Below are 12,301 nucleotides of genomic sequence, written 5' to 3' on the forward strand. Positions count from 1 at the left end.
GCACTGATAGGGCAAGACATAATATATACTTTGCAACAAGAGTGGAGCTATAGATACTGTTAGTTTATCACATTTACAGTAAAAAAGAGGCTATTTCATATGCATAATTTGAAGCTTAAGCTAAAAGAATAGCTTTTGAAAATGCTGCTTAAGTGGATCCAAATAATTTGCACTATGAAGTAACATGTCCACTGAAGCTCAATATCGGGATCTAAAAACCCCACCTTAATAATTCCATTTTTAGCAGAAAACAGCATTGTCAGATCCGAGGTGTATCTTACTTACTCAATCTCTTGTCAGCATTAGAACAGCCAGAAGTGCTAGACCATTTTTTCTCCAACAAAAGGCGTTCCCAGAGTACAGGTCAATTAAACCATACAAGGGTGTTCCCAAGTACTTATGGATGCCTGTATGTCAAACGTATTCTGGAGAGGCAACATGCCACATGCTTATACAGAACCACCTTTATTTGAGAGGCCAACCATCTTCCGCTTCACCATGGAATGCAGTTTAAGCAAAGATCACAAGATTCTACAAGGCTGAATGACAAAACAAAAAAACGGTGTCCAGCCAGGCGTCATCTAGCCTCTGGCAGTCCACAGACAGGCCTGCCCTTGACCTGGGCCTCACCCAAGCTGCAGCCAGTGTACCTCAGCATGTCCAGCGCATAGAAATAATTTAGAGGTCACCGGGGGTCACAGCTGCAATCCCTGGTTTGCCCTTTGTGACCCCTAGTACTCCCTTTGAGACCCCTTAAATATGCCAATTGGGTATAAGCCAATTTAACCATGTTTTAGGGAGAGGGGTCACTGGGGGTCGCAGCTGCAACCGCTGGCTTGCCCCTTGTGACGCCTTTTACTCCCTTTGAGACCCCTGCATGTGTGCCAATCGTATATAAGCTAAATGTAACCATGTCTTAGGGAGAGAGCACAACACTTTAGCACTGGTGAGCATTGGTAACGTGCACAGAGTCCTAAGGTCAACAAAATCGAATTCAGCAAAAAGTGCAGGGGTATAAGAAAACGATTTGTGGGTGACCTTGCAGGGAGGGCCATTTCCAACAGCCACTATACTCCACCTTACTACACTCTACACCACGCAAGTCTATCACTCCATTGTACGCTACTCCACTCTACACTATTCTACTGTATGTAACTCCACTCAATGGCACGCCACTATACGCTAGTCCACTCTTTGCCACCCCACCCTACGATACTCCACTCCACTATACGACTCACCAGGCCACTCCACTGTACACTATGTCACTCCACTCTACTCATCTACACTGTATTCCACTGTACAACACTACACTCTATGACTCTGTCCTCCACTATACTCTACGACCTTCCACTTAACAACACTCAACTTAATGACACTCGACACTAAGATTTAAAAAAACATTTTTGGTTAAAAAAACATTTACATTTAATTAAATAGTTAATGTCATGTGGCCAGCGAGATAACAAGTCTGTGTATAGAGGTGAGTGAATTACAGTACACTGAAGGTTTTGCGTACATCAGAAATTTAAGTTATAACTATATCTTAAGAATTTCAGAAGTTTGTATAGTTAAAGTTGGGGTTGTAAAGAAAGAATAAATAACGTTTTCCTAGCTATAAATTAGCTTTAACCATTGTTTTTATATTAAGTAAATATATTTGTTCACTAACTGCTTGTGAAAGTTGACTTGTTGACAGCAATATATCATATCAATTGTACTTTGTGGTCCTTTACCTCATTTTTACGTTTCAAAGTGGCAGATTTACCTTTTCGCGATAGTAACTGGATTCTTTATTTCACAATCATCAAGCTTGAGAACATCCCCTGTATTAAGAGGTGTGTCAATAAACAGGTTACAACTGATGTAGATTATTTCTATCTACCTAATTACTACACTATTAGTGAAGTGAGCATTGGGTATTATCATAAGGTAACTGCCACCCGCCCAAATTCCGGTGAAGGAGGAGCCGCCCAGCGCATGTGAAGGGCAGGTATCTTCCCTGCCTAGGATATTAACGTTATTAGAACATGCTCGTGTTGGTGTCAGTGAACGTCACGAGCTGTTCTGAGTTTCCCTGCTTTTCGTGGCTCTTGCTGCTATAGCAAGACAGTTCAGGCAGACGTAGTGCACGCTGCTCTGTGGTTCTGTGGTAGCAGGAGAGGAGCCGAGTTAGCAGGGAGCACGAGGGGGTAAACTGGCCTTCACCAAGAACTAGGAGCATTGCGTGTCCTAGCAATCCCCAGTGCACGTCCCTAGTATCCCCGGGCGTGGTTTGCACTAGTATTCCCGGGGGTGGTTTACACTAAAAGGAAGCTGTCGTGGGGGCTGTGCAAGTCTGTCTGCAGAGCTCCGCTGTAGTTGTCATTCAGTCACATCAGGGGCAGACATTGCAAATGTTCAGACAGCATGGTTTTACAGTTAATTAGAGCTTGCGGCTGTGCTATTAATTACAACGGAGTAAAGAATATTTGCATGTTTCACTATCCAGTACGATATACCTAAATCTCCACCGTAAAACGTTTGAACTGAACGTCATTTGAGTCCAAAACGGATGTTTTAGGTAACCAATGAAATAACTAAGAATATCTGAAGCAGCACATATAGAAAGTAAATTAAAATATAGTTGTTTTGGTCCCAAAAGATGCCATATACACTCACTGGATGGCCTTCTAGCCATTCATTTGCATTACCTTCTAATTATCCCATTACATAGCTCTTCTAGTTTTTTCATTGCATTGCTTTCTAGCAATTCCATTGTAAGGCTTTCTAGCAATCTCATTTGACTGCCTTCTGTTACACTGCTATAGTTTTCTAGCTATTCTATTCAATGCATTTTAGTCATTGCTTCAAACTATTCCATTGTATTCTAGTGAATCGATTTCTTTGGATGGCCTTCTACCTATTACATTGTACGACTTTCTTGCTGTTTCATTAGATGACCCTCTAGCTATTCCTTCAAACAATTCCATTGTATGGCTTTCCAGCTACTCCAGTATATTGGCTTCTAGCTAATTTTTTGATGACCTTATAGTGTTCACGTATATGGCTTTCTAGATATTCCACTTGGTGACATTCTCCCTATTCCAGTATATGATCTTTCAGCAATTTCATTGGATGATCATCTAGATATTCCAGTATATGGCCTTTTAGCCATTACATTGGATGACCTTCTAGGAATAGCAGAGATTGCCCTCTAACGATTACAAAGGATCCTCTATTATCTTTGTGTTGCCATAGAATCCTCTGTACTTCAAAAAAAAGGGGGAAAAAAGGAGGATTGGGCGGTCCAGTGTACACCCTCCCAACAATGTGCTAATGTAATATGGTACACTGTTCCGGAATCAAGGGACAAGGAAAGAGAAAGAGTCCTGATAATCAGGAGCAATAGTCCTCACACACCGTATTTGGTGTCATGCTTCATCATCGGACAGCTCCTCGTCAGACCGGCGCTGCAATGTCTGACGGGCACCCCCCGAGGGGGGGCTCTTTGCCGGAGATCTTTTTTAATATACTCGATGATGCCGCGGAGCCAAATATGGGTCCGAGAGAGGAAAAAATGTACAGAAATAAGTAAAATTGGCTCAGATCCCTCACTCAATAGTTTATTACTTGCTGTTGGGAAATGGTCAAGATTAAAAAGAAGTAAAGGGAGTGCAACTGGAGATAATGCTCGGACACTCACATAGAAACAATCAAAATTTAAGGAGGACGGAGAAGATCCAACACTCCTTAGTATGCGGTCGACATGTTTCGCGTCGTATTTGGTCCAACAGGATCCTGTGACGCTTCTTCAGGACCTACTAAATCATAGATTATTCTCAAAAAGACAAAACAAAATACCTACACTCCTGCTGACTAACGCTCAAAGTCAGGGCGTCATCAGTCACTTACTAGGACTAAACCGGACTGGTTTTCCTTTCCTATCAGTCGCCCATCTCCACTAAAGAATAGGCTCCATGGGGTCACGCTGGCCCATCGCCCGGTACACAGAAAATGTTCGTGGTCACCGGTGTCTGTAGCAGCATAGAATCCTCTGTGCCAGGGATAAATATGAGTAGTCAGCATCTATTGCACTTTTTTTTATGGGGCATCGCTGTACAATATGTGATGAATTTAGGACTCCTGTACTCACTTATGTCTTTGCAGAACTATTCCTTCAGTGGTCCTCATTTTTTTAAGTTTCTTTCCACTTTTCTTCCTTTCTAACCAGTCAGTGTGATGACACTTGCATGTCAAGCATAGGGTAGGATTCAGAGGTCAGAACAATTAAGTTGTTGTACTCCGTTCTGGGCATGAAAACCTAATATATTAGGTTTTGTCATAGATGTATGTTTAGCTCAATCAAAATTAGCTGGCTGTCAAGTATAAATACGATTGATACTTAACAACCTCTGGAAGAAGTGAGGAGATAAATGATACGAGCCTTTATTTAGCCATGTGTATTTTATTTTCCTAGAGCAAATTTTACCATGAAAGTATAAAATCATCTTTAGTAACCCGATAAGATAACTACACACTACAAAGAACAGTTTGTCAAAAAACCTCTTATAATTTGAAGCACAAACATGCCTACCTCCTCAAACTGACAGGACAGGAACTCTAATTTCCTTCTCTTTCAACCTCTCTCTAAATGTGCTGGCTTTATTTAAGGTTTGTTGTTTGCGCTGTTGCTGTGTGCAGTAACTACATATGAGGGACCATAGTGATGTTTTGGTGCATGGTTTCTAACGTCAGATATTTTCAATCACTCACTAATGGACTGTTTCGGAGTCCGCATCTCTCAACAAATGGACAAAAGCAGCTAATTCATGGGGCAACCACTATGTGAACCTACATTCTTTTACCCAGCGCAAACTGTTCAAGATGTATGTATGTAGAGCACTCATAAAGGAAGAAGCAATGGTGAGCAAAACTCCTAGTTGCAGGGAATGCTAAGATGGCTCTATGACAAAGACCTGCGGATGGCATACAGCTTCGACTGGAGTATCACGGCCTGATTACTTATTGGTAATCTTAAATTGACGGACACAATTGCCTCAAATGAAAAAATAAAATTCTGAAGAACTCAAACTCACATATTAAAGTTTTCATTGTGACTGATTTCTTTCCTGTAGGCTTCCAATAAAGCCTTCCCCAACCCTGCCCCACATCATTCCAGTACGTCACTAAAGAGCAATGAGATAACACCAGAAAGCTGGGAGGCAGGACACATAGGAATACGATAAGGAAGGCTTGGACTCGGAGTAATGAAGAGTACCAGTAAGCAAGCAGTCCTTCTTCCGTCTTAGTAAACCTTAGTTAAAACCCTCACAGTGAACTGAAAAGGTGTCTTGCCTTAACAGAAGAGTTACGGGAGACAAATAAGGCTTGTATATCAAAAAAAGGATCCATCATCTCATAATAAACAGGCAGCACCTCATGAATGACCAGAGGATGGTGCACCGCTTTCTCAGGAAAAACTAGAAAAGGAAACAAGCATTGGGAATGCCAATAGGTTTCGCCTATGGGCAAGCTTTGTGTTTGACAATGGAATGGGGTGGTGAAGGAACAGCGGGTGATTTGAGGAGCATATGATATACAAGTTTGGTACAGGTAGGGGAAGGATGCAGAGTATGGCCTCAGTTTGAAATAACAGCGCTAGGTCCTTGCATCAGTGCATGGTCTTGGTTCTGCTTATGCATGAATAATAAAAAAAAATCTGGTGGTTCCCTTTCTTCCAAATACAGAGAGTGAAATATAACAGTGGATGAGATGCATTTTGCTAGTTGAAAAATAAATGTAAAGATAAAGTGTTGCTTGTCTGAAGTCCCCCTTGCTGCTGAATTCTATCAGTATCCTTGGCAGTAGCACAATACAGTAAGCACAATGAAATTGCACAGCAGCACTGAGTGACCACCAGTAAGATGTCTACTTGCATTACTCTGAAGACCATACCTAAGGGATATCTGCATTGGGCTATGCATAAAGTGCAGCATCCATGTACCTGGTGTGGATTGATTTCCTATCCAAGGGAATGGCTAGAAGGGCACACATTACAACCCAGACATCACAAACCATTTTACCAGACATGCAGAATCATTACAAAGATCAGGCTGCCTCCACTGTTGTCTAGGTCATGTGCAAAAAGTATGTCTTTGAGTGACTAGACAGTATACAATCAGATCACATGCCTGGTTTTGAAGTCAACATAGTTAAACATATAATATTAATATAATATTAACATATCGGGAACTTTGTAGAACAGAAGTAAAGATGGAATCAGTATGCTGCTACTCTATTCCATTCATACAAGAACACATCAACAAGACATTGTTGATACGACCTCACGTTTAAAAGACACCAGTTCACCTGTGCATTGGAAGTAATACTGAGTAAGACTAACCAGAAGCATGCTCAAACTCCAGTAGGAATCAGTTCCAACATTAGACATGAAACGCAAGCAAGAGTATACATCAATAACCTTTCCAAAATGTCCTTCTGTTCAGAACAAGGGCAGAAAATTAAGCAAGATGGCTGCGCCACTGTGTTGCAGTCTTCTTAGACATTTTCAAAGCTCTGCTCACTGTGCATTGACATGAATGATGAAGACAAATTGGTATTCACCATCTGAAAGGGTGGTTCGCAGACTGTGTCACACGCCCCATGCTGTTCACACGGGGCACTGTAGTTAACGTTGCTGTCTGTCATAGTATTGCATTTCACAACTTTAAATTATGGCACCAAATGGACCTATGTCTCTCACTACTGCAAAGACAGACTTGTAAAGACAGTCAGAGAACAGAGGAAAAAACGTTCCTATTTAGAAGCCAAAAACAGCTATAAGAGAAACAGTTCTTGAGTCATCACCCCTAATGTACTCATCGTATTTCAAGATGTGCTATTTGTGCACAGCACGGGGCAGGCATTCTGCTAAGTTATTATGCTGCAGTTAGATAATGCTATACTGGTAGGGGACCACACTAGTAGGGTATGGGTCCTTCATGTTAGGTAACGTATGTCTCCAAATTCTTTCAATACTTCCTCCAGACCCCAGCCTCAATGTCACTCATCTGTCTATGGACAGAGTGGTTAATAAGGGGATCCACGATCCAGTCTACTCCTTTGTCGGAATGCAATTGTCTTGTTTGACAAAGAATGGAAAAGAGAAGCATTAAGAATGAGAAAAACAGCATGAACAAAAGAATTGGAAAAGCAACAGAGAAAAACAGAAAAGAGAAAGAAACAGAGAGGGAGAGAAAAATGCAGAAAGAAGGTAAAGTATTAAACAGGAGTAAAGAGAAATGAAGACGTAAAGCAAGAAGTGCAGACAAATGAACAAAGGAGAGAAACAGGAAGTTGAACAGAGTACAAAATGAAGACACATGCATGCAGACACACACACACACACTTTGCACATGCATAAACTGTAACATCTCAGCACTACGAATCAAGAAGTAGGAGGGAGTGGGTGGGTAAGGCAGCACAGAGGAGCTGGAGGATAGGGAGAGGACAAATGATGATGTTGCAGGCGCATCAACAGCTGGGAAGAAAGTTTAAAAAAAGTACCTCAGAAGCCTACTGCATGTGGAAGGGCACTGACCACCAGCCACTGATCGCCAACTGAAAGGAGTACTTTGTCCAAGCTCCAGAGAACAGCCAAAGCCCAAAGGAGATGGCACGAAGCACAGCCTGATGACATTAGGATTCCTGCCAACCAACGAGAAGCAAGGAAAGGAAGAGTGACCGAAGAAGCCAACCAATGGTAAGTAACAGGAAGGCTGTAGGTGCGCTGTAAGCCTGTGGGCAGGCTGTAAGTCCCTTTTCAGATTTGTTTTTCAAAGACAAAAGATTTGGCCACAGCACAAGTGCTGTGCAGGAGAAACCTGAAAAGATGGAAAATATAGGGGCTTAGCATAATAAATCCCCCTTGTTGTCCTGTATGACTTGTGGAAGTAATAGCAACAAGAAAAATAAGCTTAGCTATGACCAATGAAAGTTCAAATGGGGTTGATACAAGAGCAGTTAACTCCAATGGCTGAACACATGATCAAACCAAAGGGTGGATCTGAGATACTTCTGCCCATTTTTCACCAAAGGCAAGACTAGAAGCCCATTAGCTGTGTAAAATAGAAATAAATGAGCCAAAATATGCTGATCCTACAAGAAATTAAAAATGCAACTGCATTTCAGGATCTGCAAAGCAGGCTGTGAGATTGTGCTAGACATATAAAATGAGGCCAGTTACACAGACATGCAAAGTTTCTGCACAGATGGACTACTGTATCTCAACAGCAAAATCTAGAGAACAACCCTTCATCTGCAGGCCTTTCTGCTCAATTTCCTGGTCATCAGATGAAGAAGCATAAATGTGCCTACTAACTGCATAGTTATAAGAAGGGGCAAAAGATTAAAAGGGAACTCTCAAGAAGGTGCCGCTGCCTGTGGGTGATGTAGAGGAAACCATGGGCATCAATGCCCCCATGGAGCAATGAGAATCACCTCAGAACTCTTGTCTCAAATCTTTGCCAATATATGGGGATAGAGAAGACATGAGAGGATTATAGCACCATATTTGGCCAATCGAATGACATGCCATCACCCCTCTATGCAAGGCAGGGTGGAGCCAATTACCAAAGCCTTTGAAACAAGGACTCCTCATCACTGACAAAGAGGTCCATTTCTAGCAAACCCCACTGAGATACAATTTGAGGAAGCAAATCATTATGTAGGTTACAGTTTATTGGGAAAAGAAGTAACAGCCTAAACCAATATGCCTGCATATTCTGCTTCCCTGGTTGGGGGACAACACGGTGTTCCCCTCTGACAGTTCTTAAGTCATATTTCTCATATCTCACAGCCCACTGGATTCAAAGATGATACAAAAGGGGCCACAAGAACTACAAAAGTGATAGCCACAATTTGACCTTGAAGACCCAGCAGCCGAAAGGCTTGATTAAGAAATAGAAACGCCGCTATTGCCTTTAAAGAAAAGCAGAAATAAGCCAAAGGTAGGGAAACATACTCTCTCTCAGCTAGTAAAGGAGAAGAATCTCAGGATACCTTTGTAAAGACACAGAGGATAGACACCAGGTCAAAAGGAATTACAGAAAACTGGTAATGAGTGTCCTCTACTGGAAACCTTAGGAAACATTTGCCACTAAGTAAATTTGGTTCTTGCCAGTAATAGTCCATGAGGTCTAATCACATACTCCAGTCACAACCATGACAAAGACAAACCCGTTCATGCACCTTCTTCATCTACTGGCCCCCAGGAACTCAAGCCAACTATGGAAACAGCACTGCAGACTCCATCGCACATTTGGTTCTTTACTCAGGAACCTTCATCTTCTTTGGTGACCTCAAATACCACCTGGAAGAACTCACAGACCCCAACACCATCAACTGCCTGTAAGGTCTAACCACATGTAGACTCACCCAGCAAGAGGACCCCCATGCCAACAGACATTTCCTGGTCCCATCTTCACAAACTTCAACATCTTGGAGAACCAGCCCACCACCCTTTTGTGGACCCACTATGCCCTTGTCTACTTCGACCACCTCATTCCCCACTGCCTCAAAACATCTCCTCTTAAATCCACCCAACAAAATTGGAACAGGATCACAAAAGAAAAAATGGACTTCCAGGCTCCAAGCCAGCCAACCACATCCTCTCACCATCCATCACCAACTTCAGCACATGGATCACCTCCTGCACCAATGCCCTGGCACAGCTCAAGACCACCGTAACCACCAGGACCAGCCCTGAAGCAAGCTTAGTAGCAACCATGATCTCCATCTGTTCAGTAGTACCGTCTGACCCTTGCCCATACCACATCTTCGCCAAAGGACTGGATCTCATCAGCTCAGGCCTGACCCTGGGCTTTACAAGCAGTAACTGGTTCACTCCTGGTGTTTTCCCTGTGTTTTGGAACCACTACATGCAGTCCCTCTATATCAATGATTCATTAGGCTTTGTTCCCAAGGGAACTACCCTTTGCCACCAGAGTAAATATTTTGTTTGGATATCTCAAGCGGGTGATATATTAGGCAGCCTTCACCACTCTGGGTGTAAGATGTTTTCTATAACCTTTATGTCCTGATGCAACCTGGTTATTTTAAGCTGGGTTGAAACGTAATCGACAAATATAACAAACAGTTATGCAAGATAAGCCATATGGACTATTTACAATGATTTTAAGTTGTTTGCTATGAGAAACAGAAGAGAATTTGTTTAAATGTGTCTCTTTTGCTGTTTTTTTGTTCTCTGGTCTCAGGGGGAAACTGTGCACTTGATTTCATGGCTTTAGTGGATGCAGATTTCTTTTATGTTTTTCTCCATGAATGAATATGACAAATACTGTTTGAAATTATTATTATTATTATTATTATGCTGGTCTGAAGTATAATTATATGGTGACAGCATTATTTGCAGTTGGCTATTCAACCATTTAAATGATTCATCAATTGTTTAAGTGATACTTGCGAGGGCTATTGTTTTACTATAGTATTTATACCCAGGCCTCATGGGATTATAGGCAGCTCTTGTAGCCAAGTAACTGGCCCTAGTTCTCAACAGTTCCACCAACAGAATGACTTTTCCAGATGTCTGGATGCTCGACAACTACAGATCTATCTCCCTGCTCCACTACCTGGATAACATATTGGAAATAACCATCAAAAAGTAACTTGCTAACCACCTTAACAACATCCACCTCCATGACCCAATCCCAATTAAGATTCAGGCCCAACCAAAGAACTGAGACAGTCCTCTTTCCTACCATAGATAACATCTGACTGATCAGAGAGAGAGGTTAGACTGCAGCCCTCATCTTATTCAACCTATCCACCACCTTTAACACCACACCCATTCCATCCTTATTCAATGCCTCCCCAAGGCCGACATTCAAGGACCCACTTTCAAGTGGATCTGCTCCTTCTTGACCAGCCACATCCAGTCAGTCAGCCTGGCCCCCTGCACTACCATCATCACCAATCTCATCTGTGGAGTACCCCAAGAAACTTCTCTTAGCTCCACACTGTTCACATCTTACATGGTGACTCTCACTACCATTATCTGGTCAACATTATCTCCTTTGACGACAACACCCAGCTATTCCTCTTCCTCTCTATGAAACACCAAGCATCCACACCAACTTCACCTCCTGCAAGTCCGAAGTTGCCAGGTGGACGAAGATAAACTGTCTGAACTTCAATGTGCCACTGGAGTCAAGCAAGCTTGGCTGATGAGGTGGTGATACCCCCACACCGGTACCAGGGTGTTTGTTTACAGTCCAGGAAAGACCTGGCCTGTCAGGTCAGGCTGGACTGTTCACATGGGCAGCAGGGTCAAGACAGATGTGCATATGGCTGAGTCCATACTGGGCTGGCATGGTAAGCAAAAGAACAATGGATTTGACCCAGATCTGTGACTGAGGGTGAGTGTTTGAAAGGTTTCAGCACTCGGTCCATCATCCTTTTGTGTAGCTAAAGTCACAGTAAGTGGCCAGGGTATATCCAGACGTGGGTCCCTTGCTCACTGTGCCACTGGATTCAAGCTAGCCTGGCTGATGAGGGGTGATACCCCTAAACCAGCCCCAGGATGCTTGCTTCTGGTCCAGGGAAGACCTGACCTGGCAGTTCAGTTTGGACTGTTCCCATGGGGAGCAGGGCCAAGACTGATTTGCATATGGCTGAGTCCAAACTTGGGTGGCATGGTGAGCAATACAACGATTGATTCGACCCAGATCTGTGACTGAGCGTGAGTGTTTGAAAAGTTTCAGCACTCTGTCCATCATCCTTTTGTGTAGCTAAAGTCACCATAAGTGGTCAAGGTATGCCCAGATGTGGGACCCTTGTTCATTGTGCCACTGGATTCAAGTTAGACTGGCTGATGAGGGGTGATACCTCAAAACCGGTCCCATGATGCTTGTTTCCAGTCCGGGAAGACCTGGCCTGGTAGTTTGGGCTGGACTGTTACCATAGGGAGCATGGTCAAGAATGATTTGTATATGGCTGAGTCCAAACTGGAGTGGCATGGTGAGCAAAAGAACGATGGATTAAACCTAGATCTGTGACTGGGGTGAATGTTTGAAACCTTTTCATCATCCTTTTGTGTAGATGAACATCAACACAGAAAAAGCATACTCTTCATCCAGGACAGCTCACTATGGAACGCCACCTGGTGACCCACAGAGTTCGGGCCAACATCCTGCCAAGCCATCCAAGCCAAAAATCTAGGAATAGTGGCGGACAGCCAACTTTCGTTGACCAGCTAACTCAATCCAGTTGCCTCTTCCTGCTTCTATACCCTCAAGATCCTGAA

General features: G+C 42.9%; 1 protein-coding gene across 1 annotated transcript in view; it reads right to left on the reverse strand.

Moving 5' to 3' along the window:
• DCLK3 (doublecortin like kinase 3) overlaps nt 1-12,301 on the reverse strand; it is a 152,729-nt gene that overhangs the window by 99,990 nt on the left and 40,438 nt on the right. The window lies entirely within an intron of this gene.

Source organism: Pleurodeles waltl, chromosome 2_1 (genome assembly GCF_031143425.1).
Source record: "Pleurodeles waltl isolate 20211129_DDA chromosome 2_1, aPleWal1.hap1.20221129, whole genome shotgun sequence".
In the NCBI taxonomy this organism is placed as follows: Eukaryota; Metazoa; Chordata; class Amphibia; order Caudata; family Salamandridae; genus Pleurodeles; species Pleurodeles waltl.